This window comes from Platalea leucorodia, assembly GCF_965183815.1.
Source record: "Platalea leucorodia genome assembly, chromosome: 8".
NCBI classification, from domain to species: Eukaryota; Metazoa; Chordata; class Aves; order Pelecaniformes; family Threskiornithidae; genus Platalea; species Platalea leucorodia.
This window is the reverse complement of record NC_138830.1, coordinates 18,568,998-18,595,982: the sequence shown is the minus strand read 5'-3', so window position 1 is coordinate 18,595,982 and position 26,985 is coordinate 18,568,998. Positions and strand designations below refer to the sequence as shown.

The 26,985-nt window shown below is 37.7% G+C and overlaps 1 protein-coding gene across 1 annotated transcript in view; it reads right to left on the bottom strand.

The window, feature by feature from the left end:
• DNER (delta/notch like EGF repeat containing) overlaps nucleotides 1-26,985 on the bottom strand; it is a gene marked incomplete at both ends in the record, with an annotated part of 135,224 nt that overhangs the window by 79,430 nt on the left and 28,809 nt on the right. The window lies entirely within an intron of this gene.

The following is a 26,985-nucleotide window of genomic DNA, read 5'->3' as shown; positions in this document are numbered from 1 at the left end:
TAACCACATCACACAGTCCTATTTGTGCACACAACTTCCATTTTAAAACAGCTGGGCCTTTTACCCACACTTTGGTTAGTGGACAGCAGTTTCAGAATCTGATTCCTTCTGGTGCTGAAAACTTTCTAACAGTAGTTAGAAAATTGGGGCAAAAATGTGCTTATTTTTAAAACAGCATTTGTATAGTACAAGACTGAGCTCAGTGATGTAGGAAAAATCCTGTCCTAGGCTTGCCTGCCACCTTCTAATACCTAGCTTAAATTTATCTACAGCTAGTTTGTACTCAGTTTCTTATGTCATCATTGACTTTCAGGTTAAATGTCTTTTCCCTCTTCTATGCTGATGTTTACATCCATAATGTATCTATAGAATACATCTACAAACTCTTCTCAAGTTTCATCTCATAGACTAAATAAGCCATGCTTCCTCAGTCTCCTTGTGGAGGACAACCCCTCCATTCACGTGCTCATTTTTGCACCCCGGACTCCAAATTTTCACACTGCCTTTTGCAAATGCATCAATACTTTTGTTTGTCCTGAAAATAACTTCCTTGATATTACTTAAGAAATGTTTGCCTTAGTCAGAGCAAAATCACACTGCTGGTTCACTGTCATCGTTTGACTAAGAAACACAGCCAGGCAGTTCCCTTGATTTTTCTTCACATCAAAGTGATAACCCATCACTGGAAACAGACATTTTCTCAGCCTTTAAATGCAAATGTCACCCAAGTGCTCCAGTCCTAAAGGTTACCCAGTTCCTTCCAGTCCTTCCCTGCATAAGCAATGCTTCTTATTGTATTTCTCAGTAAAGCACCACCATTAGTTATTATTAAACATTTGTTTCAATGATCATAAGAATTACATAAGCTTTATATATCACTAATGTCATATAAACAAGTATTGGGCCTACGCTTTTTTTTACCTTTCCATCAGTTCAAAGGCCTGGTGTCAGGGACACCAAATCCTGCTACACTTTCTTATATAGACCAATACTATTATTGACCTCAGCGAGGCCAATTCTCAGCGAGAATTCTTTCTTTGGCTGGAATTTTTGTATACCCCAGCCTCTGTAACATTTTTGGACAGAAAACAGAGGAAACGTTATGAAAGTTAACTTTGGAGACAGTTCACGATGAATGTCAGATTTTGTACTGACTGATGCAGAAGAGTTAGAGGCCATGGAAGACAGTCCAAAATATATGGTCTACTCATTTATCTTGTGGTTTGGTTACAGGTCTGAATGTTATTTATTTTGCATGGGGACACATCTCATACATATCAGGTGATACATCAGACATCAGGGTCAAGCTCTGACTCTTCTTCATTTTTAAAACTCAGCTATATAGTGACTTTATATATACTGAATATATCAATTATCAAGGAAGTATGGATTTTTATGATCAGATGGGCTTATCTCCTTAAAGTCTCTCTCTCCTGCAAATCAACAGAATATATAGGTTCTCAAAGAACAATTTCTAGATCGCTTGTCTCCAAAATAATATTAAAGTGACAGAAAAGAAAAGAACAATTTCCAGGAAGGAACAAAACCTAGTTCTGTTCTATGGTTTGTCAATTACATTTTAAGCTTGCTCCCACTGCCAAGCAGCAGAGATTTTCACAGAAATTTCATTTTCCTTTAAGAGTGTTGAAGATAAGAAGTGTTGACGTGTGAACAAAACCCAGTTCAAAAATTGTTTGCAACAATTTTTTCCATGTTCTAGTTGCTTGGACTAGATCTGAGTTTCAAAGACATGCAGCTATCCTATTGTTGGATAATCTCTTCAGTCATTCTTTCATGATTAATCCAGATTCACACTAACCCATTTTTTATTAGTAAATCAGCATTTATTCTATTCTGAGGAAATTTAATTGTTCTCGTCACACTTAAAATGTTAAGGTTATTATTTGCAAACCTAGTAACAAGAAAGAAGAAATAACATTTTCAAACAATCACAATGGTCACTTTTTCCCCTCAGTGAATACATCCATTCACGTTACAAGCAAAATAATAAAAAGTTCTCTGTAATACATGTTATTTGCTGTAAACTGGTTTGAGCTTGTTTGACTGGAAACGGATGTGCTTAATGACAAGTACTGCTTACTGCTGCCCATGCCACACACTGAAGAACACCTTGTGTCTTGTGAATCATCGCTAACCTTCCACACACAGCGGAAGTGAATATAATTAGGACTGTTTGGTTTAGATGAAGAATAAAAAAAGATGAGTTTAGACGGAGAACTTCAGCCATGCACTTTCTTAGAACTGAGTTTTATGAAGTACTTCACAGGATTCTAACTTATCATTCCCTTTTCTTAGTTACTATTAATTCTAAAACTCATTTTTCTTTCAGTAAGCCTATCAAAACAAATCAATGTCCTTTATGCACATAAGTTTTCTGTTGGACTGAACAAAGTTCATTTTAATTAGCAGTTAAAAGGAGATGAGGAAATAAAATTGATTATTTTGTGTTGGTTGTGATGTTTCTACGGTTCCTCCAGTCCTCTCCAAGGTGGCAGCAATGGTTAGCAAGGGTTCTGAGAAACATCTTGACACAGTGAACAGCATGGCTACATCAGAATTAAAAGGCAGCAAAATTTCAAGGCTTAACCTTCAACAAACTTTTGAAGCTCACAGAAAAATGTAAACATCCTTGGTCTCATAACTGAGAGCTGAACATAAGTGTATTGTGAGTACACAATTAAAAGAGCCCTTTTTTAGCCATCCCTTGTGAAGTTCACAGTATTTTAAAATACTGTATTGCACAGAGGAAAGGAGGAAGCAAGTAATGTATCCATATAGCCCATGATTAAATAAGAGCACAATATAATCACTACTAAAAAATTCCAGATTTTTTTTTAGGTGTAGAATTTCAATAATCTTGATTAAGAAAGTATATTTAGTATCTAGGTCTCTTGTTTTCATCCTCATTTCTCCATTTAATAGTCTGTCTGTTTTCATAATACATTCATTGACTAAGTAGGCAGAGTCAGCAGTTGCAGCTGACAAAGCTGAGCTAAAAATCATAAAATGTATTTGCATGCAATTACTATTCCATATGCCTGGACAGTTGTAATCTTTGGAGTATTTTTCCAAGAGAATCCTAAGATAGATGCATACCAAGGTGCCCTTCATGTTGCAGTTAATTTTCCAAGGGCAGACTGAATATGGTATAAACACTAGGCTTGTTTAAGAATCACACTCACAAGCATGGATTGTTTGCCAGCCAGTCCAATTCTTTCCTAAGGTTTCAGTTTAGGATAAAACACTGCAAGATGTAAATCTGCAAGATCTTTCTGCCACCACTCCTTGTGGTGACACCAATTTGTCATTTAATGCTCATTCAGCATCTCTTCAGAGTGGTTCTACTTGTTCTACCTGGAGACAGTCCAGGTAGATCCTCCAGAAGGCTTCAAAATATAGAATGGTAAGCCTAAAGAGAAGGCTATAGATGAGCTCCTAAACACTATGCAAAAGCTGTCTTCCACCTGCGACTCTCCTCTTAGATGCGTTAGTACAAAACTAACTTTTGGCTTAGTTTTTATTGCTGTTGTCTACAACCACAGACAACATTATACCAGCTTGCAACTTAAGTAAAATATGGAAAAAACAGAGTAAATTCAGTCCTCATATTAGGAATTCATCGGATTGTTTAAATCCATTCTACATAGTGAATGTCAATCTGTTAACAAAGCCAAGCTGCCACAACAATGTCAAAGTCTGATATTTTACATGTGTCCAGTAGCACTCCCAACCTCCAAAACAGTCTTCAGATATTAAAAGCCAATACAGTTCAAAAGTTTCCAACTCTTCAATGGCTCCCTGAGATAATTTTTCCAGTTACAGAATAAAATGTTGTGGTTTTCAAATATGTAAAGTGACTTTAACTGGTTGGGATTTAGACAGCTAGTTTCTTCATGTGTTCTGGTAAAAACAGATATTAGGAGAAATTTAAATCAGTAAAAGTAAAACTGGCTTTGCACCTACATTGCTGAAGAAATTCCCCAGTACAAAAGCAGACAACTGTTCTCCAGGAAGAGCTAATGGGAAGATCCACCGCGTATCACCAGCATACACCAATTTCAAGCTATGCAACAGTACATTAAAAATTATCAACTTCTCAACATTTTAGAAAGCAAATAATTAAAACCTACAGTCTAAGCTATTATCAGTTTGTTTTTAATACAGTAAATAGAAAAAAAATTAAGTTTTTTCTTATAAGCACATCTGAAATATCATATTATCTTTGCATATGCATCAATTTATGAAAAAGAGACGGAAACAGATTTAAATCTTTTACATAGCAATGGCAATAAATATTATCTAGAAATTTAATCTCTTTGAAAGAATGGTTTGATTATGTTCAAACTATTATTAAAACTCAGCCTCATTCAATCCTTCACCCAGTGAAGTTTTAAATCCCATTCTATCACACATTAAATATCAATGCAAACTAGGAAATGAAAGACAAGAAAACAGGATGAACTGAAATAGAAAAAACCCAGATGTTCCAAAAAGTGTCCACAGAAAAAGCATTGAGATGAGTATATTGAACAAATGCATTTTCTTCTATTTTGAGAAAAGACTGTCTTGTGACACAGTGGGACTCAAGCAACATATGTGGGTTCAATTTCTGGCTCTCCCAGAGACATCCTGTGTGACCTGAGAACAGTCAGACTCTAGCTCTGCCTCTTTCCTAACTGTAAAATGGAGATCACACTTCCTTTCTCACACTGCCTGTGTTGTCTGGTTAAAAAGCAATTTTTTTTAGCACGAGAAGCACAGAGCCAGATGTAGATAGGAACTCTCAAGCAGCAGTGAAATACAAATAAATACAATAAAGAAATTAATCTCTGTACAGCAAGGCTGAATCTGTAACCTGTGGCTATTCAGGTTTGTTTCTTCCATATTCTTTCTTTCTCTTTTGTTTCTTTCTGTGGCTACTCAGGTTTCTTCTTTACTCAGACAAACAGAAGTGTTCAGAGAAATATCCAGCAAGGATTCTTTAAAGTTAAGAAGAATTCCTAAATTATATTATCTTTTCTAATTAACCCATAAAACACAGCAAAATCATATTGATATTGCACGTTAAGACACTACATTCTTCATCAAAACAAGACCTGCTTGAAAACAAGTAGGTTGAAGAATACACTAATTTTCCAACTGTGACCAAACATAACAGAAATAAAAAGAGTGGCTAATACACTGTGATTATGAGAGTTAGGATGAGATTTTTTTGTCTCATGAGAATGTAAAAATTAACCAGTATCAGCACTGTGGTGCACATAGATATCTCCACTTTAAATGGCTGTTACTGAAAAGCTGTCTGCAATTACTTTTGTTTATGTGTTTAAGGACGCTCTTGGTAAGTAATTCTACCACATTTTCAGAACTAGTACTATGTTCTAGTGAAAAACTGCCTCGCAGGGTGCTGTGACCACCTGCACCTTGATCGGATACCGGCCAGTCCATACAGGAATCAGAATGTCACAACTTGTCAGAAGGAAAAAAAAGTGTGCCAGTATGGTGCTATTTCATACTAAAAAGTACCCATATGCTATGAGCTACATCCCTTTGAGCCCTGGCTATCAGGGACTTTAAAGAACGGGCAGACCACAAAATAATAGAAAGTGCTTTATACAGAGGTCCTGGAAACCAGAGCAATTGGACTTTGTTTCCCACCCCTCAAAACAATGTAAGCAGGACAAAACATTTACATATTACATAAAACATTAATATGGCAGCTACATAAGTTTCAGTTATTAGAAACTAACTACAAGCTGCAACACAGAATTGGAATTAATCAAGATTTAGAAGGCTAATGCCAAGAACTGCATCATACTGAAACTACAATGTAAGCAACTTCTTTCTAGAAGTAAACATTTACCATTTTCCTTTAGCAATTCCACTCAACGTCCCAACCTATCAGGAAAGATATCAATAAATCTAATAAAGAAGTGCAACCTTTATCAGATAATTCAGCACATGATTCTTTGAAACACGATTAACCATGAGCATTTTGGATTGCTTCCAAGCTGCCATTCTCATTCTATGAGTTTTGAATATTCAGAGTAATGAAACTGCCAGTGAATGTAATAAATGGATACAAAGCATTTTCTTTCCTTCAGTGAAGCAGCAAAAAAATGCCTAAAGAAATTGTCTGTTTAATTGAGAACTAAAGCATGGCTGCCCAAATCTATTTGAAAAACCAGCAAACATAACAAGGCAAATTTTAAACAGCATGATAGATTTTAAAAACAGAGCTCCGGCAAATGGCTAAGTTACCCTTGCATAATAAGCTACCATACATCAACTGCTTTGCTCTACCTATCCTCAGGCACGTTCTTACCTTAAGGCATACTGAAATAACTACAAAATAAACTGAGATCACTTTCCCTCTCACTCAACAAAAGGAAAATATCTACTTCACACTAACCACAGAGTACTGCAAGATGTGAACATGTACATAAATAATTATTGAGAAGCACCTTATAGTTTTTCTCAGCTATTCTCATCAGGTTATTTTTAATACTTTTTTTAATACATATTTTCCTTTATGCTGCTGTGAAAGGCCATTCAAATTGTTTGATATTTGTCTAGATATAGCGGATTTTTATATCACATTTCAAGTAGACAAGCTAAGCCAACTTACTGTGTTTTTCAGCAACACCTATACTTAGCAAAGATGCTTTTTAAAAACAAAATGAAGTTAGAATATCCATCCTGAAGATAGATAGGTCAACTACTTATCAGAAAGGATCTAAGAAGTACCAATAGATCTGTGAAGACTAGCATTGAGATTTTTTACCACAGCATCTCATTTTTCTCTCAGTAAGGGTTGGCAACCTACAGTATAATTGTTAAATGGGACCCCAGTGGCAGTCTCATTACTGGTGGTAAAACCAGGGGGTAATTCTGAAGACAAAGCATTAAATTTGTTACAGTAACACAATACATTTGTTTGTTTAGATCTTATGCTATTATTTCATTATGAAAACATCACACAGTGAAAGAATTATTGATACTGTCTTTATTCTTAATATTGTTTTCCCTTTTTAGAAGTATTTTTCCTTGAGCAACAGTAGGGTGCACAAAATATTTTTATAATAGGACATTAAGTTATGTAATGATATGAAAATTCATAACATTTTTATTTCTAGAATGAACTGTCTGCTAGTTTCAAACATATTATTCACTTGTGAGAAGCTGAAATTAAGTAAATATACTCCCTTATATTACTCTAGAAGCCATTAATTGGCCTAAAAAACAACATGTAGTATTCTATAAAAAACAAACAAGCAAGTGTTCCAACTTACATGCAAAAGATTTTAAAAGATTTTTTTTAAACAAAAGACTAATTAATTCTAATGAATTTAAACTTGAAGTTAAGCATATGGGTCACAAACTAATCCAAGGCACGTTCTGCCATGAATACTGTGAGTTACGATGAGATCGGGACTAGCACAGGGAGGAGTACAGTTCAAATATCTTTATGAAACAAAAAATCCCAAACAATCTGCTACTGGGATTTTCAAAATTGACTAGAGAAATTACTTATCCTGCTGAAAGTAAGATCTTGAATTCCTAAATTTTTAGCTGTTTTAAAAGCAACAGCACACTATAGCCTCTATGCAGGTATGCCAAGTTTTACACAATCTATGTGTCTGTCCACCCTTACAAATTTTGACCCCAGTGAACAAACCAGATTTGATAGTTTTCTAGAGATCTGAAAAATAATTAAACTTCTTTTACTTCCATTGCATGAGCAAGCAAACAGACAGAGGATCAAGCCTATATAAGTGCTCTAACTGGCAAGAAGACCACAGCATAAGCTCACACTTTATTATACAGCAAGCAAGCTACAAGACAGAGCACCCTTGCAAAGTTCTACAAGAGGAACAGCAACAGCATTATCATTTTCTTTAGCATCAACATCAATCAACCTCAAGACACAAATTCATATAAAACAAGACTTCATTAGTTCAAGTACTCATGGCATTTCTTGATTTAGAAGTCTGAGGCTTCAGACATTTTCTAGATGAGATACAGCAAAATAGGCACACAGTTCTTGTAAGAACAAGGACTGAATAACACCGTGAGCTGTGCAGTGGAACTATGCAGTTGAACCATCAACACCACATGAAATCCTAAAAAAAACAATAGATGTGACAACTGGCTACTCTCATAACTTTTTGTCCACAAGAGGCTGTAAAAACAGGAAAAGATAACACACACATCCATAAGGTATCTAGGAGATGCGATATAATCAGCAGTCCACTGATGCCACATTTTCCAAATCAAGTATGAAAAAACAACTAAAACTTGGGGAGTTCGAAAAGAAGTAGTTGTTACAATTTCAAGCCACAATGCATCAGACAGGAGACATTTTGCTGAGACATTTGGCGATCAATAAAACAGAAAATACTTATGCACCTGGTCAAATAGATGACCATTACATAGGCCCTCCAACGCTTTCAAACAACCAGCATTACAACCAACATTACTGCACTCCGTCTGGTACTACTGACACCACAGTAAATCACAGGTATATGGTGTCCTGATTTTTTTCATATTTCCCTTATTTAAACATCCTGCCAGATCAAACATTAAAATATTGTCTAGTTAGAGAAATACTGAAAGAAAGATGAAAAAATTTGCAAACACATGAATGCATTCTCTCAGCATGCATTCTCTGTATTACTGTGTTGGATTAAGTTACTCCCCACGATCGCTATTTTAAAAACTCTTTCCTCTGTATGTTCATATATACTTGATTTTAATCATTTGGGCTCAGGATTAGAATTACAAGACCCAGCTACATTTTTAATATGGTTATTGGGGGTTACACATCAAGTACTTAATATAATCAACACACTGAGCAGAACTGACATCCAAAGAGAATCGGTGAAAAGGGATACCCATGCGAAGGAGCTGCCTTCAGTTCTCTGGTTGTTACAGCAGACAAGGACTCACAGCCTTCCTTCTTGGATTAGGAACCTAAACAGTTTTCTGGTCACAAGTGATTTTTTCTTTCAAGACAGGGTCAGAGGCAGTATAGAAAAGTCAGCATCTTTATCTCATAACAAAGCACCTGCCTGCACATAAAGAGCAATGTCCAAATAGCTTCAAATCAACATCCAGTTCCTAATCCCTGAAGAACTTACCATTTTACTGCAAGAGGTAATTGGATTAAATATTTGAACAATGTTGGGAACAGAGATAAAAGCCAAAAATTTCTCTGCTCCTCCTTGCTTAAACACCATCACTCACTCACATTGACACTCGTTCCCATCATCACACTGCCCTTGTGATTCTTGTTCTGTGAAAGCAGTTTAAACTACAACGGTTTATCTCACATTTTATGACAGGCTGAGTGAACTCAGTTACTTCATGGCAGCTAACACACAGTAACTTGTTAAGGTATGACAACAGCAGCATATGCCTGAACCTTGAGAATAAGCCAATCTTCAGATGCATTAAATAGGTCCGTATATTCAGTGGTTAGAGGCAGTGCTTCTTTTAACCTCATCTGAAAGAGCTGTTTTGCCCAGTCAGTAGAAGAACCTTTTTGGGGCTGTTTTTTAAAACCAAATCTATCTTGTGGTCCAAAAGACCTTCTAAAATTTGTATTAAAATAAATGGAATGATCATTTTTCCCGTGACATATACAGTAACAATTGTTCAGGGTTTTATCTTTCTAGCCTATGCCAATACAATCTTTCTAAGGTGAGGTTTTGATTATTTTCTTGTCATTTCAGCTTCTCAATCACTCTCACTACTTCTAGTTGCATATACAGACTTTCCAGTTCTTTAGTGCAGAGGACTGTGCCTTCCTGCTATGACAATTCAAACAGGAAACTACCTCTAAAAGCTCTAGGTCTAGGGAAATAGGAATTTGGTGTTTAGCCCACCTCTCTGGGACAGTGGTATGCCATCTCGGGTCTCCTGCAGCAAGTTACAGGGAGCCTGTCATTACAAACAAAATTACTCCTCAGTGTGTTTACTATTTTTCTTCTCTCTGTCATGTCAGAGACAAAAAGCAGAAAGCTGTTTGTTGTAATATCTTCTTACTCCAGGATGCCATATATACTCATCGTTCAACCTGATGAAAGATACATGTAGAAATGGTAAAATGAGTCGTGTTTCAGTAAACTGGTGCCCAGAAGTAAACTCATCATCTATAATTTTAAATCTGCCATAAAGATCATAGCTGTTACCAAATGCATTAGAATATTAAGGAACAGTTCCTGAAAGAAATGACAGGATTTGTGCCCCCTCTAGATGAAAGGGCACAAATGAAGGGGCCCTGTCCCTTTAGGGCATAAGTTATTATAGGGTTTTTTTGCTTAGTCTCCCTTTCAGTTGGTCTAAACACTGGAATCTACAAAATCAGATACATTACAGCCCATTTTTCTAGCACTAGCAGGGCTCTGACCTAAATAAGTTCTCCTGTGAATCTTGTTCATGAGGTCATATATGAAATGACCTTATATCTGTCATTAAACTACACTATATACTCACTGTCATTTTGCTGTCCATTATAAACTCTAGAAACAAGAGTATTTTTAAGCAATACCATTCCACAATCTCTCTCACTCATACAAATTTCTCTTTTGATGGTTTACCCTCATGAATTAGTCTGTACCCAGACAAGTTGAAACTTTTGTCACAGGTCATTCCCCATATTTTTTTACTTCTCCAAATTCTTTATTACTCTTTTTGAATTACTTCAAATCTGCTGTCTTAGCTAAATCCCAATACTACTTTATGTCTATTGGCCCAGTCCCTTAATGTTTTGATGTTATGAATTAGATTTATCACTTTCTGAACTCAGCAATACTTCATGGCATCTAAAAAAATTCTATGGCAATAACTAAACTGTAGAACTTCTGTGCTGAATGAAGAAATATTCCTTTTGTCTGATTTAAATTTTCTGTTTGGTAATTTTATTGTATGTCCCTACTGCTTATCCTGTGATATTTAACAAATATGTTGCTCTCTTCTTCACATCACTCATGATTTTAGAGACTTCTGTCACAACTGTGTTTGGAAAAAGAGGTGAACAAGAAAAGTCCTAGATATTCAGAAGTTTTTTCATATACCTTGTTATCATTCCCTGTCCCTTTTTGAGATGGGGAGAGAGCACCAGAGATGTGGGTATACCTTAGATTTATATACTGGTATAGTGATATTACCTGCTTTTTTCTCTGGTCCTTTCATCATAGTAATCAAAATATTAAAACCAACTCTTACAATGATTCTCATTTGTTTTGCCACTATATGTCATTTCCTATTTATATGACGTATAACTCTTTTTCTACTCATTCTATTCAAGGACAAAATTGATTACCTTCACTGGTTCGGGCACAGACCCTCTGAGGTTCTGTACATCACCATTCTCCTGCACACCTGTATGATACACAATGGCGATTACCCACACGAATCAGGAGGGTAAGGATTTGCAGGTCTGATCACAATCATGCTGGGAAGCTTTGTATTGAATACAAAGACGATAGCAGCAGAATTCTATTTCCTGCAGTTAGCTCTAGCAGCCTTTTATTAATTAGAGTCCTGTATGCATGCTTGCATTTTTAATAGTTTTCTGTGTATTTTTTTGCAAGATTCCATTAATTCTTATAACAAAACATTCATTTTTGGCGGCAAACATCAGGGCTTTCGAAAGGTACTCTCCCATACTGATTTATGATATAATGAGTAGCAAGACACACAAGAGTGTCTGATAGCAGTTCAGAGGTAAGGAGAAGTGTTTATGGATATTCTTTTCCTCCAGATTATCAGGTTTTTAGGGGCTGAGCTCCTTTTGAAACAGCTACAAGAATTCAAGGGAATATTTCACAGAATCAGAATCACAGAATGCTTTGGGACGGAAGGGACCTTTAAAGGCCATCTAGTCCAACCCCCCTGCAATTGGCAGGGACATCTACAACCAGATCAGGTTGCTCAGAGCCCCATCCAGCCTGGCCTTGAATGTTTCCAAGGATGGGGCATCTACCACCTCTCTGGGCAACCCGTTCCAGTGTTTCAGTACCCTCATTGTAAAAAATTTCTTCCTTATATCTAGTCTGAATCTACCCTCTTTTAGTTTAAAACCATTACCCCTTGTCCTATTGCTACTGGCCCTGCTACTATAAAAGAATTCTAGGTTATTTCTGGGTTTATCACCCAGCATATTGCCTCCAAGTCACATGCATTACTGAGGCACTTGCATGCTGTCACTCATAATGATTAGCTCTGATAGAAGTGTTAGTAACAATATTAAAAATGCTACTTTTCCTGTTGAAACTGTATTGAAAGATGGTGATTTAGGAAACATTTGAACAGTCAGTCAAACACTGAGTCTACAAATAGCAAAACAGTATAGTACATTTTGCACAGTAGTATATCTCTGGGGGCCCATCCAACTCGACATAAAATTCAATTTGTACATGTGTGTATTTACATCACAGGGTAAGATAGCACCTTTTGACAAATGTCAAATATTTTTTAAAATTATTGAAAACTACACATACACATCTTGCATCAGTATTTTGTCCTTGACCTTCAGCAAATATGTTTATACTAAAACAAACTTTAAAAAAAAAAGATGGGAAAAATAGGAAAAGAAATGTAACCATTTTAAACCACTGCTATGGGCATGCCTTGCAGGAAGCTTCTGGTGATGGACAAAAAAATGGCTCATTAAATCGCTGCTGTGCCATATCCTACGTATCTTATTGTGTCAGGTTACATGATATTTTAAGACACTACACAACTGCCATTCCCTCTGAGGACAGAAAGTGCAATGGAGTTGGATAACTTTCTTAATGCTGTATTTGCAAAATATAACCTCATTGTGGTATAAATTTTGTCATTAGTCCCTGTTCCCTCACATTTAGTTGGTTCAAAAATGGTTTTAATTAAGATAAGTAGTTAAAAGGATAAAAAAATATGGGCATGAAAAAGAAAAGTCATGAAAATAATTTTCTCTTCATTTGTCTTGCTTCTGGTTTGCTTCCTTCTGCCTAGGAAACCTTTCAGTTTTACAGTGTTCCTTTGAGATTCCACTGAAAGTAAAAAAAAATTTGAAAACCGTGATGTGATTAACCAATAATCCTGGCAAACCTCTTCCCATTAATATACTTCCCATTAATATTCTTCAGAGAATTTTTTTTTTTTTATTTAAATAAAATGTTCTTTTGTCAAGTAATTTCTTATTCAGTGTAGAAGGGGAACAACTCTGAAATAGGATAGGAAATAAATACTGGGGGGGAGAGAGTCTAGAGCAAGAACAAAAGAAGCTAAAAGAAGTTGACCAGGAGAGAGAAAACATATTTTGACAATAGAACAGAAAGAAGTATTAATTAATCAAAACATCTAGTCACAGAATCAGTCTGATTTTCTAATATTAAAGATGATGAATCATGGGTTCAGGATTCTTTTCTCTATTGCAACAAGGCATGGAGTTACAGATGAAATAGAGGGAGAGATATGACTAGTGCTACAGTTTTTAGCCCAAAGAAATAGATTTGTATGGTAAGGACGGAAGACTACAAGTATTTTACATGAGAACATGCAAACACTTCAAAAATTAATCAGCACTAAATACTTGCTAGACTTGGTACTGTATCTTTAACCTGAAATCTCCACCTACAAATGTGTTCTTGAAGCATTCAGCTGCAAAATACTCATAGAATATCAATTGTTTACCTTAAAACAAAAAGCTAAGCAGCACAAGTACTACTTTCTGAAATGTTAGTCTAAAGAGACAAAGAATGTTATTCATGCACGTATACCATTTAAGCTTTCCATTATTTTACTTACAAGATAAATATGTAGGAGGAATACAAAAGTCCATCTATTGCAGGGCACACAGCAGAAATAGTTTTTAGAACTATTGAGAGCTATGGTTTGGAACTGAAACAATCTGATAATGATCTAGTCCCATCACTCTCCTCTTCTGGAAAAATAAGGCTGTTGCTCACCTTACAAAAAGCTTTCTTGTGAAACTCTCCAGTATACCACTGCTGCTTCTTGTTCAAATTTTCTGTAAGTTCTCTATAAATGCTAAAATATATTATAATTGCAGTACCATCATGGGACACCTACTCCAATTACATCCTTAAAGGCTACAGATTTTTAGACCTTCCTGTTTTTATGGGTTTTTTTTATCCAGTTGATGGTCTAACATACATTGGAACTGAGCCACTAATGAGCAATGGGCATTTACGTATATTTGCATCCTTGAGTAAAGGGGTGTCAGTTGCAAAATCAGAATAAGACTCAGAAGTAGAGAATAAATAAATATCCTAGAAAATACTGTTACCCTGCCTAATAGGTATTAGGAATTAATCTGTCAACAACTCTGATATCTTCCATACAGTTCTGATGGACGTTCACAAATACACTGGACTTCATCATGAAGCCTGGGTTACAGTAGCATTTGATTTGCTGGGTCCAGTTTTAATATTGTCTCTCTGGGTCCAGATCCTTAAGCACACATTCAAATGCACCCCCAATATCTCTTTCATCTCTTATGTGGAGGACACCATCATCCAAATGTTCATGCACTTGTTTCAGGAGAAAGTCTCTCATATGTCCTCAAAGGCAATTCCACTGTGGACTTCTTTAGCTCATCATTTACCTCTGACAATGAAATGACAATGAAGTCAATTAACACTCGGACACTGAGATTTCATACATGCACCCACTTTACTAGGTGAAAACGAAAGAAAAGAAGTACAGTTGATGGAAAAACAACAGCACATGAACAAAATCCCTCTTCCATTGTGCAGGCTACAGTAGGATACTTGGGTTACAAGTCAGTCATGAAGCTTTCATGCTATATTTAGGCTTGTAAAATCCACTCTCCTCTCCAAAAATGACTGAAGAAAAAACATCCCTCCTTTACAACCTTACAGTCTGTTTTGCTAGTTTACCAGATCCATATAATTTTCTCTCCCTGCTCAAATGATCTGCTGCTTAATTATGAGCTCATCTGGAAGGATCAATATCTCTTGGCAGTAACCAATTCATTATCCTAACGTTCCTGCATTTGATTAGGAGAAACTCCAGTCAATTTTTGTTAATTGTTCCTCACATGCATTCTCTATCAATACCTCCTGGAATTCCAGGACCAAACACAGGTTAAAAAAAAAAAAAAGAAAAAAGAAGCAGGGGGAGCCAAATACCATTTATGGTCTTAAAATCAAAAGAAAAAGACTACCACAACCAGACATATACTAAACTTTCATGGTCTTTGTCCTTAAAAGAAATAGGTCTGAATTTGTGAAATGGTACTGAAATGATGTTTGAAGCCTCAGGGTTGGAGAGATACGGGAGTACATAAAAAGTTACTTTTATTCTTATGATCTCCTCTGCCGAATCACTGACTTTCTGTGACAGCAACAACAAAAAAGAGTAAACGAAACATTAAATTCTCATTTAAATCAGATAAACCGTTTTGCTCATTACTGCTTTCAGCAAGATTGAATTCTGCTTCACTATCTGCTTTTGCCATATCAAATGGAACAAAGGGACAGATCACTAGAAAGCCTAACACAATGCACGCAGTAAAATGTACTGTTTCAAATCAAAGTGTCAACACCTGCATAATTAGCCAGAACAAATGTATTCCGAACACAGGTATACACAAAATATAATACTTCATTACACCCAAAGCTATCATTTCTCCAACAGCTTCACTTTCATTTAATTATTTTAATTTCAAAAAACAGCTTACCAGGAATGAACTAGTGCCCAAGACAGTTTTACTGGAATTTAGTGACTATGTACAGTCAGGTTAAATGTCAGTTCAGTTCTGGCTGGTCACACTGGCCCTCAATAGATTCAGAGAGTAAAGAGAAGCCTGCAAGCCAGAGAAATTTTAAGGGATCTTTGTCCTCCTGGGCTTGGAGGTTAGTATTGAATTTGAAAAAAGCGAGAGACTGAAAGCTAAGAAAAAAAGCAGGTGGCTCTTGCACAAGATTTGTCACGTCACTTTGCCAATATATTTCCAGCTTGATTTGGCACACTTCTGTTACTTTTCTATTAGCTTTTCCTGGAACAGACTGCATATTTTATGAAGACATTCAGGAATGATTTCTTGCACACAAAAATGCCAAGCAAGGACAAAATAATTAGCAATTTCATTTTAATTTATGGTCTCAAACAGGATTTGAATCTTGATAAAGCATGGAATCCTTCTCCTGAAAACATAAAAAGTAAAGGAACAACCTTTAGACTGCCTGAATTATGACTTCCTCACATCATGATTTGTAAAAAAAGAACTGAAATATTTACATATTTCCTAACTCCACAGAAACACATCATGCAAAATAATTATTTTAGTCTTATGCGGAACACAGTCAACATTATTTATGTCTGAAATGCAACTAAAAATATTTGGCTATCTTAACAACTAACCACAGAAACCTCCTCCCTCATAAGTCAGAATGACAGCAAGTAGTGCTGTAGGTGTGCCTGTAACTCCTTGCTGTGGCATCTACCACATGAAAAAGAAAGCCATATTCCACCACAAACGCATACAGAGATCTGCCAGGTAAATATTTGGAAACTGGAAGGCCAGTATTACAAGCAGGTTGAAGCATGGCACTATCCCATCCTAAATTTCTTTAGGATACATTCCTTCTGTCCACACTTTGATTGCAAAGTCAGAAAAATAAAAGCAAAGCAAAGCAGGTTTTAGATGACAAACCATCTGGTAAAATGCCTAAAATAATTACTCTGTTTCCTTTAGAATAACTTTCCATATGTTGGTAACTACCCATATTTTCTTGTCCCACGATACAATCAGCTTGGAACTAAAAAATGCATTCTAGAGTGCTGAAATTAGAATTATATTCACAGTTTAGGATATACCCGACTGCAACTGTACTTGTTCTTTTATTTAATGTGGAAAATTCTGCCTGCTGGTTTATTATTGTGCTTCATCATCAATTCTTATTTAATTTCAAATTGCAATGACCTTGCAAAACAAAGCACTGACTATCATACCAGAGTTGGATCCATTCTTTTTTTTTTCCTCTTTTTTGTTTTTCAAATAAAAAACACCACATTGCTAAATCTGTTTTACCTATTTAGCCTGCTTTGCTTATTATAGAAATATTTCCAAAAATAGAATTATCTTTTTATCTCCATCCCAGTAGACTCATTCTGTATCTTCATCAGTCTTCCTATGGCCAAGCTATACTACCGCAGATCAGCAAATCCAGTGCACTCAACACTTTTTTTACACTAATCTTGTAACTCCCTGTTCTGCTCTCAAAGAAGACTGCAATCTTTTCTTCTTGGAACTTTTTATTTATCATAAAGAGCTCTTGCCAAGTTGCAATGAAGGAAAAAATGCATATTACTCCATATTACATATAAATGAACTACACAATTTATTCTTTCAATCATTACTATTAGATGCACCTCTTGGCTTGTCTGGATTTTCCAACTATATCAATCCACCTAGCAAAATGGATTAGTTTTATTTACGAAACCCGTCCCATCTAGTATCATTAACAAAGCAAATAATAAGATACCTAATGATGTGACAAGACAGCAGAGTTTATATTCTTTAAGAAATACTGACACCCTTCAACGGAAGCAATGCATGATACCTACGTTCTTAATATACAAGCATCTGCATAACTAGATGACAGAAATTCTCTTGATTTAGCATAGAAAGTCTTTTCTCCACTTTTTTTAATAGAATAATAAATTTTGGATGAAAACTTTAAAAAACTTTGTTTAATTAATTAAATTAATTCATACATACACACACATGAATGTTCAAACAGCAGATTTTGTTGGATTGTCTAGCTCTTGTTCTCAGTTTTATTATTTTTAATATGGCAGTCTAAACACTTCTGACACAGATAGACCATTAGTACACACTCAGAAACGAACAGCAGCATTTCAGAAAGATCAACAACGTGACAAGTTACACCCCATAGCAGCTAGCAGTACAGAAATGATCTAACAATGCAAGCAACTCCCCCAAGGCTGAGGAAAAAATCCTAGCAGATACATATCACATTCTTTAAATACATTAACAGTCTCCCAAAATTGATATGGAAAAAGTCAAAACACCTGGTAAATTGCAGAATCACAGAAATTTTCATTTGGAATGTATCAGTTTGCACACTACTTAGTTAATACTACAGATTCTCTGATTCCTGAAGTGAAAAACTGAACTGAACAGGACATCATCCTTTATTTTTCTTACAATTGATATTGTAGATTACAGGCCAAAGGCCAAGCACCAGATAGTGTGCATGAGCATCATGAAATTTTATTAGGGATGGAAGGGTTAGGAGCAAACAAACTGAAAGATAACAATTCTGGTTGTTTTCAAAAAATAATTGAGAGGAAAAGTGAAATTTTAAAGAGAAACAGTCAAAATATAAATTATTTGTATAAATACTAAATACCTGAATAGCCTAGTTAAAACCGAAAAGACTGCACTTTCTACTGAATAAAATGTTCCATAGATCACTTTGTTCAGTGTTTATTATGTCACCTGCCTTAAAAATTGTAAGCATTTTCAAAAAAGCATCAGAAACTTCCCTGCTTTTTTACACACCTTTTTGTTATTTCTTACAGCAATGTATTTTAGAGTCTCAGAACCACCATTCCAATAATTTCCAAAGTAATAACACAGTAGATGATAGCAAGTTTGGGGTTTTCTTTAAATTAGAGAAAAATAGCCTATGTTTGACCCATGGTGCCCCTCTACTTATATAGAACACAAAATAAAAGATCTTCTCTTTATATACATGGCATTCAAAAAAGATCCCCTCAGCCTGAGACTGTTAGAAATGGGCCACATCTCTATGTTTTAGCATGTAGGTCCATCCTATAAAGGCTCTCATACACTTACAGTGGAAATCTGCTTAACTGCTTTAGAAATGTGGCTTTATCTTTATACAAGAGGGGGGTAAAAAATTAGTGGTGAAACACATAAATGTTAAATATGCTCTCTCTACTGGTCCGGGGTCAAGAGTTGTTGAGACTTATCTTCAGGATGAGATGCCTGTCTTACAGCTGGCCTTTTACTGCATCTGCTCCATTTATTGCTCTAGCATCTTTCTTCCATTGTTGCACTCACCCTCCCTTCCCACCTTGATCAAATGGGAGAATGTCACATTTCACTCCAGTGCTTGTTTAACTAAATAGGAATTTACTCCATTCACAATCCTTTGACATCACTGGAATACATTATAGTGTGTCTCAATAATTAGGGAACGTCCCTCTCAAGCAAAGACTTCTGTAACTCATTCTTGAGTTCAGAAATCTTCATTTCAGACAGCTTCCACTGCAGCTCACTATACAACTTTGGTCCTATTTTAGCCAAAGATGAAAACTCCCCACTCTCCTCCTCCACTACCAACCAAAGCTAAATTCTTAAAGTATGTCTTAGCAGAAATATGTACCTTTCTACACACTTGCTATAACTCCACAACTAAATACTGACAAAATTTGATTACGTATAAACAACATTTAGGCACAATTTTACTTCATCATATTAATTCTTGAAATGTAAAGCCTACATTCAACACTTTTCTTTTAAAGAAAATGCAGCCTAAATTTTCTAAGCATTTTCTTAGAGATAAGATAGAACAGTAGTAAATTCCACACTGGTTAAAAGAACTTCAGAGTGAAAAAATGTTCAGTTATACTTTTTTGTCTATCTGTTCCCAAAATGTATTCCATTTTAAAATACTTTCAACTTAATTTTTTTACTCAGAGCCCTTTCATCTTTCAAGACACAGAAAAGTATAGAAGAGTTTTTATACTTCCTTCTTTACAAATAAAAGTGGATTTACATTTTTCCCCAATTACTGTGAAGATACAGTAAGGTTTTGAAGGATGAGCCAGAAAAACTAGAAGATTTCAAAAAAGAAAATCTCATTATCGGCTGCGTTAGTAAGGTCTGAGACTGACGACTTGAATCCCACTCACATACCCTACATTAATGTCCTGGCTTTCAGCATAACGTGTATTCTGGAGTAGGTCTCTGCTTCACCCGTTAACACTGTTTTATTTCAGACAGGTAATTATGTATCTATTAGAATAGGCACTTAAACTAAGTTTACCAAAACCCAGGCAAGTACCCTTCCTACTGAGGTATGGATGAGTCCAGTCTTAGTTTCTGCAGCAGGATATTTAATTTTTATTGCACTAGAAATGTTCCTACAGAAAGGACACAGTCATACGTAGCTTTGTAGGTTACCATACATTTTGAAATTACAGGTATAAACAAAGCAAAGCAAGAACTTGAAAGTGGGCTCCTGCATCCAACATTTATATCCAAAACTTGATATTCAGAGACACACATCCCCATCGTTTCCTTGTTGAAATCTTGTACTTTCTTCAGATCTGTTTGTTTTCAATGAATAAACACAAACATTTAATTGTAGGTTTTATTCACACAGGTATGCATTTATCAGAATTCCCCTCTTACTGTTGGTGTATCAACTGGTTATAATTTACACTAGACTAAGTTTCTGAACTATGTTCTAAATCTCTTTTTGTATTCGTATAATGCTAAGTCATAGTTTAATCCAAGCCTGACTTGGCCTTTTAGTGCTACCACCAATACTTATTTTACTAATGATCTGATGAATTATATTTGGATCCTCTGTTAAGTGGATCATCATAATTTTGGAATTTCTCAAACATCAAAGAAAACTCTACAAATTAATTATACTAATCCAGTTGCTACGCAAAAAAAAAAACTTGTTTCTCCAGAGAGATTTCCTACACTGCAGGATATCCTTGCCTGCTAAATACTACATTTCTAAGTCAACCAGAAGATGCTTAGAACTAGGGGGAGGAGGAGAGAACCTTTCCAATATGCAGTCTTCTGCACAGTGGTTATCCCTGCAAAAATATTAAATATTCTCTAACATTTGTTTTCCCTTTGTCTGGGGCTGCACGGCTAGAAGGCGCATCCCCTGGGTGGTGGATAGGGGATCCCTCTCTGGAGGGTGCACCGGATAAAATTGAAGAAGGTGCCGCGAACCAACGCAGCCTAAGGGAAAGCCACCCTGACAGAAAAACCACTGGCCCTCCAAGTCATGGGGGTTGGGCAGGAGGCCAACTACCTCCTCCCGGGAAAAAAAAAATAAAAAGTTGCAGAAATGACGAGCATCAGAAATGGCGGGGATGGAGAAAATCAGTAACGAAGTGAGGAGGAGGAGATGGAACTGGATCGCTCATGTCCTGAAAAAAACGACAGAAGACTGCGCTGTGGCCCTTAGGTGGACTCCAGAGGGAAGAAGAAAGCGGGGTCGTCCAAAAACGACCTGGCGTCGGATGGTGGAGGTTGAGAGCGGCACGGCACGCAGCCGAAGACCGATCGAAGTGGAAGAACGATGTTCGCGCCTTGTGTGCCTCCTGGCACTGAGAGAATTCAGATTCAGATTCAGAACATTTGTTTTCACCTGGATTGTATGAAAACACCTGGCACGTACAGTGAACCTCTCCATTTTAATAGACTTAGAATAGAATCATAGAATCGTTTAGGTTGGAAAAGACCCTTAAGATCATTGAGTCCAACCGTTAACCTAGCACTGCCAAGTCCACCACTAAACTATGTCCCTAAGCTCTACATCTACCTGGCTTTTAAATACCTCCAGGGATGGGGACTCAACCACTTCCCTGGGCAGCCTGGTCCAGTGCCTGATTACCCCTTCAGTGAAGAAATTTTTCCTAATATCCAACATAAACCTGCCCTGGCACAACTTGAGGCCATTTCCTCTCGTCCTATCACTTGTTACTTGGCAGAAGAGACCAACCCCCACCTCGCTACAGCCTCCTTTCAGGTAGCTGTAGAGAGAGATAAGGTCTCCCCTCAGCCTCCTCTTCTCCAAACTAAACAACCCCAGCTCCCTCAGCCGCTCCTCCTAAGACTTGTTCTCTAGACCCTTCACCAACTTCGTTGCCCTTCTTTGGACACGCTCCAGCACCTTGATGTCCTTCTTGTAGTGAGGGGCCCAAAACTAAACACAGTACTCGAGGTGAGGCCTCACCAGGGCCGAGTACAAGGGGACAATCACTTCCCTAGGCCTGGCAGTCACACTATTCCTGATACAAGCCAGGATGCCATTGGCCTTCCTGGCCACCTGAGCACACTGCTGGCTCATGTTCAGGCGGCTGTCAGCCAACACCCCCAGGTCCTTTTCTGCCAGGCAGCTCTCCAGCCACTCTTCCCCAAGCCTGTAGCGTTGCATGGGGTTGTTGTGACCCAAGTGCAGGACCCGGCACTGAGCCTTGTTGAACCTCATGCAACTGGCTTCGGCCCATCGATCCAGCCTGTCCAGATCCCTCTGTAGGGCCTTCCTACCTTCCACCAGATCAACACTCCCGCCCAGCTTGGTGTCATCTGCAACCTTACTGAGGGTGCACTCGATCCCCTCATCCAGATCATTGATAAAGATATTAAACTGGACTGGCCACAACACTGGGCCCTGGCGAACACCACTTGTGACCAGCCACCAGCTGGATTTAACTCCATTCACCACAACTCTTTGGGCCCAGCCATCCAGCCAGCGTTTTACACAGCAAAGAGTACACCTGTCCAAGCCATGAGCAGCCAGTTTCTCCAGGAGAATGCTGTGGGAAATGGTGTCAAAGGCTTTACTAAAGTCCACGTAGACAACATCCACAGCCTTTCCCTCATCCATTAAGCATGTCACCTTGTCATAGAAGGAGATCAGGTTAGTCAAGCAGGATCTGCATTTCATAAACCCATGCTGATTGGGCCTGATCCCCTGGTTGTCCCGTATGTGCCGCATGATGGCACTCAAGATGATCTGCTCCACAACCTTCCCTGGCACCAAGGTCAGGCTGACAGGCCTGTCGTTTCCCGGATCCTCCTTCTGGCCCTGCTTGTAGGTGGGCATCACATTTGCTAGCTTCCAGTCAGCTGGGACCTCTCCAGTTAGCCAGGACTGCTGATAGATGTCCCTGTCTTCCAGCTCAGGGGGCTGGTGCCCTGAGAACAACTATTCTGAGTATTAAAGACTGAGGCAAAGAAGGCATTAAGTACCTCAGCCTTTTCCTCGCCCTTTGTCACTATGTTTCCCCCCCCCATCCAATAAAGGATGGAGATTCTCCTTAGCTCTCCTTTTGTTGCTAATGTATTTGTGGAAACATTTTTTGTTGTCTTTTACAGCAGTAGCCAGTTTAAGTTCCAGCTGAGCTTTGGCCCTTCTAATCCTCTCCCTGCATAACCTCACGACATCCTCGTAGTCCTCCTGAGTTGCCTGCCCCTTCTTCCAAAGGTTGTAAACTCTCCTTTTTTTCCCTGAGTTTCAGCCACGCCGGTCTTCTCCCCCACAGGCTCATCTTTCGGCATATGGGGATGGCCTGCTCCTGCGCCTTTAAGATAACCTTCTTGAAGAATGTCCAGCCTTCCTGGACTCCTTTGCCCTTCAGGACTGCCTCCCAAGGGACTCCTAAACCAGGCTCCTGAACAGGTCAAAGTCTGCCCTCAAAGTCCAAGGTAGCAGTTCTGCTGACCCCCCTCCTTACTTCTCCAAGAATCAAAAACTCTATCATTTCATGATCACTATGCTGGCCTCCAACAGTCACATCACCCACCAGGCCTTCTCTGTTCACAAACAAGAGGTCCAGTGGGTGCCTTCCCTAGTTGGCTCCCTCACCAGCTGTGTCAGGAAGTTATCGTCCACACACTCCAGGAACCTCCTAGACTGTTTTCTCTCCGCTGTATTGTATTTCCAGCAGACATCTGGTAAGTTGAAATCCCCCACAAGGACAAGGGCTAGCAATCATGAGACTTCTCCCAGCTGCTCAAAGAATATTTCATCTACCTCTTCATCCTGGTTGGGTCGTCTATAACAGACTCCCACCATGATATCTGCCTTGTTGGCCTTACCCCTGATTCTTACCCATAAACACTCAACCCTATCGTCACCATCGTTAAGCTCTAGGCAATCAAAACATTCCCTAATGTACAAGGCTACCCCACCACCTCTCCTTCCCTGCTTATCCCTTCTGAAGATTTTATATCCGTCCATTGCAGCACTCCAGTTGTGCAAGTCATCCCACCATGCTTCATGATGGCAACTGTATCATAGTTTTCCTGCTGCACAACTGCTTCCATCTCCTCTTGTTTGTTGCCCGTGCTGCATGCACTGGCATAGATACACTTCAGTTGGGCTATTGCTCCTGCCACCTTTTTGGGGGGAGAAGCCCCAGTTCCTACTTGACCATTCTCGGGTGCTTCCATGGTTTCTAACACATCCATAGCCCTTGCATCTTTGCTGCTGCATGGCTCTCCACCCCCTACCTCCACTGAGGAAGGACCTCACTAGCACACCATCCCTCAAACACTGGCGTGCTGCCCCTACGCTTCTCTCTAGCAAGCCTGGTTTTACCCCTTTCCCCCTTCCAAACCAGTTTAAAGCTCTTCCAATGAGCCCTGCTAACTCCTGTGCTAGGATCCTTTTCCCCCTTTGAGACAGGTGCACCCCAACTTGTATTCCTCTGATGAAAGTGCTTGAATCTATGAACCTCACAAAATATCTTCTACCCAGAAATGGAAGGCCATAGACTATAATGTCTTAAATTATAATTGAGGCTCTGCTAATCAAACTTCTGGAAGAAAAGTCTTACCCAATTATAGCTCCCTGTTAAAAGATACAGCTACTGGATTTTCACACTTTCTTTCCAATTTTTTCCCATTATCTGATTTCTGTTCTTGCGCCCTTGTGGTGACCTACATAAACTGACGAATTCTCATCAGAATCCTGCAGCACCCAGAACTGGCTGTAATTGATGAACTGAAGCCATAGCTGTAGGAAGAGCCTGTAGTTTTAAAGCCAAGCAGGAAAGTATTCCTTTGAAATAAGACAGAAATGAGCTGCCCTCACCAGGGCTTTGAAAACAGGGGTTGGTAAAAATGTGAAATTCTACTATACAGAAATAAGGAGGATTTAAGGGAAAAAAAAGTATCTCAAATTGATACTTTTATTCTCCTAACCTCTTGTGCCCATACAAACATGGAAAAATCACTTAAAGTCCAGGCAGTCATTCAGGAGCACCATTCCTCACAGATTTCATGTGCTTTCAAAGAGGGGTGAGGGGGAGGAAGTAACTTCTGTTGACATTGTTTGTGAATACAGGAAGGGATACTTCATACACCATATTAAAAATTATTAAGTCTAGTCATGGAAAATCCATGGAATTCCTAGAACCCTAGAAACAACATACACAGACATCATTTAAAAAATAGTTAACTATCTTAGATTACTACTCCACATATCCTCTAACAAGATGTTATATTCTAGTGGCCCAACACTAGATCAGCAGAACAAGGAAAGCACAATACAAAATATTTTCAGTCTGAGAGCACAGAAAATTTCAGCAAGACTGAAAACTGTGAGCATTACTTCCATCAACTGAATGAAAACTGGGAGGACAATAGTTCAGTCATCCTCCCTCATTCTCTTGAAATCTGGAGTACCCTTGGGACCTGTGTTGTGCATAAACCACTTTCTTGGATGCATCTAACATGCTGATATTCAAGTGTTTATGACACCACAACCATCCGGTCCTGGTGCCTACATTTTCTCTCCATCCTGAGAGGACTTCAACATGAAGAGTTCTTTAACAGGCCACCCCAAAGATAATTTTCCTCCATGTGTAACTCAGTGAAGAAAACTTAGGAACTTCTGATGAAAGCTCTCCAAACTTCTCATTTTTAAGCATACCTGAGGTAAAGAGAAAAGGATCAATACATGTCTTCGTATTCTTTTTTCCAATTTTTTTGTTTTAACCCTACCTTGGTTTTAGGAGTACTTCACTTTAATTGTTAATTTCTCTTCAAATTTACAGTCCTAGGCTGAGCTTCATGCTTTTGTCTAAAAGACACTAAAAATTGTACTTCTCTGACAGCTCTAGGGTAAATGAAACACTGTTCCCTACACACATTTCCTGGTACTTGTGTGTTAAGAGGAGAGCAGTAACACAACTTTACCACAGAAACAGATATCACGGCTTTAAGAGGTTTGTTCATTATCTCTTAGAAATGACTTTCGTGGTTTCAAAGTCTATGTACTCCCAGTACTGGCAATTCTAGTGGACCTTCAGGGTTTTGATTAGCTACAGCAGTAATCAATATGTCAGAATTTCTTCATTACCTACCAATATTTTAAGTGTCCACATACATGACCCTTCTTATTCGTTCATCAATATGAATTGACTGCACCTCACAACAAAATCTCCAACTACACGCATTTCCATCCAGAAGCCATCACAAAGCTCATCCACATCAAAACACTTGGCATTATCATTAAGTAAAGTGAAATAGCAGGATTTTTGTTATCTAACACAGACTTAGGTAGAACTCTTAGCCCCATCTATAATCTATGCTTAAGGACCACATCTACAGCTTATACAAGCATTTGAAATGTGCATTTCATATCTTTTCCATTCTTTCTAAATTATGTCTAAGAAAATAACTGGGGTTAAAAGAAAAAAATGACTTGAAGGATATTTTAACGTGTTCACTGTTTCAGAACAAAAGAGTAGTGACAGCAACAACCTAAAAACATCAAACTTCAGCCAAAACAGGCACATCACACATTTTACATCATAGCCTTATATCATATAATACAAATCTCATCTACATGTGTGCTGTCATAAAGCATTGAAAACCAAGCTTTTGTGCCTCAAAAAAATATATCAAATTAGATTAATTTTATCTATATTTTTCCACTTAAAAGCTGTTTTTCTTATAAAATATTAGTAAGATGGCCTACAAAAAATGTGACTCAGTTTAAATTGCATGTGTCATGTGGAAGCAAAGGTTTCATAACATGCTCTATATTTTGTTTTTTGGTTTTGTTTATGTTGTTGGTTTTTTTTTTAGGAAAAAATACTAGAATTGTTCTAAATATAGCTACTACATGTAACTGACAGGTATAAAACTTTGGTCCAGAAAAATGACCTTTC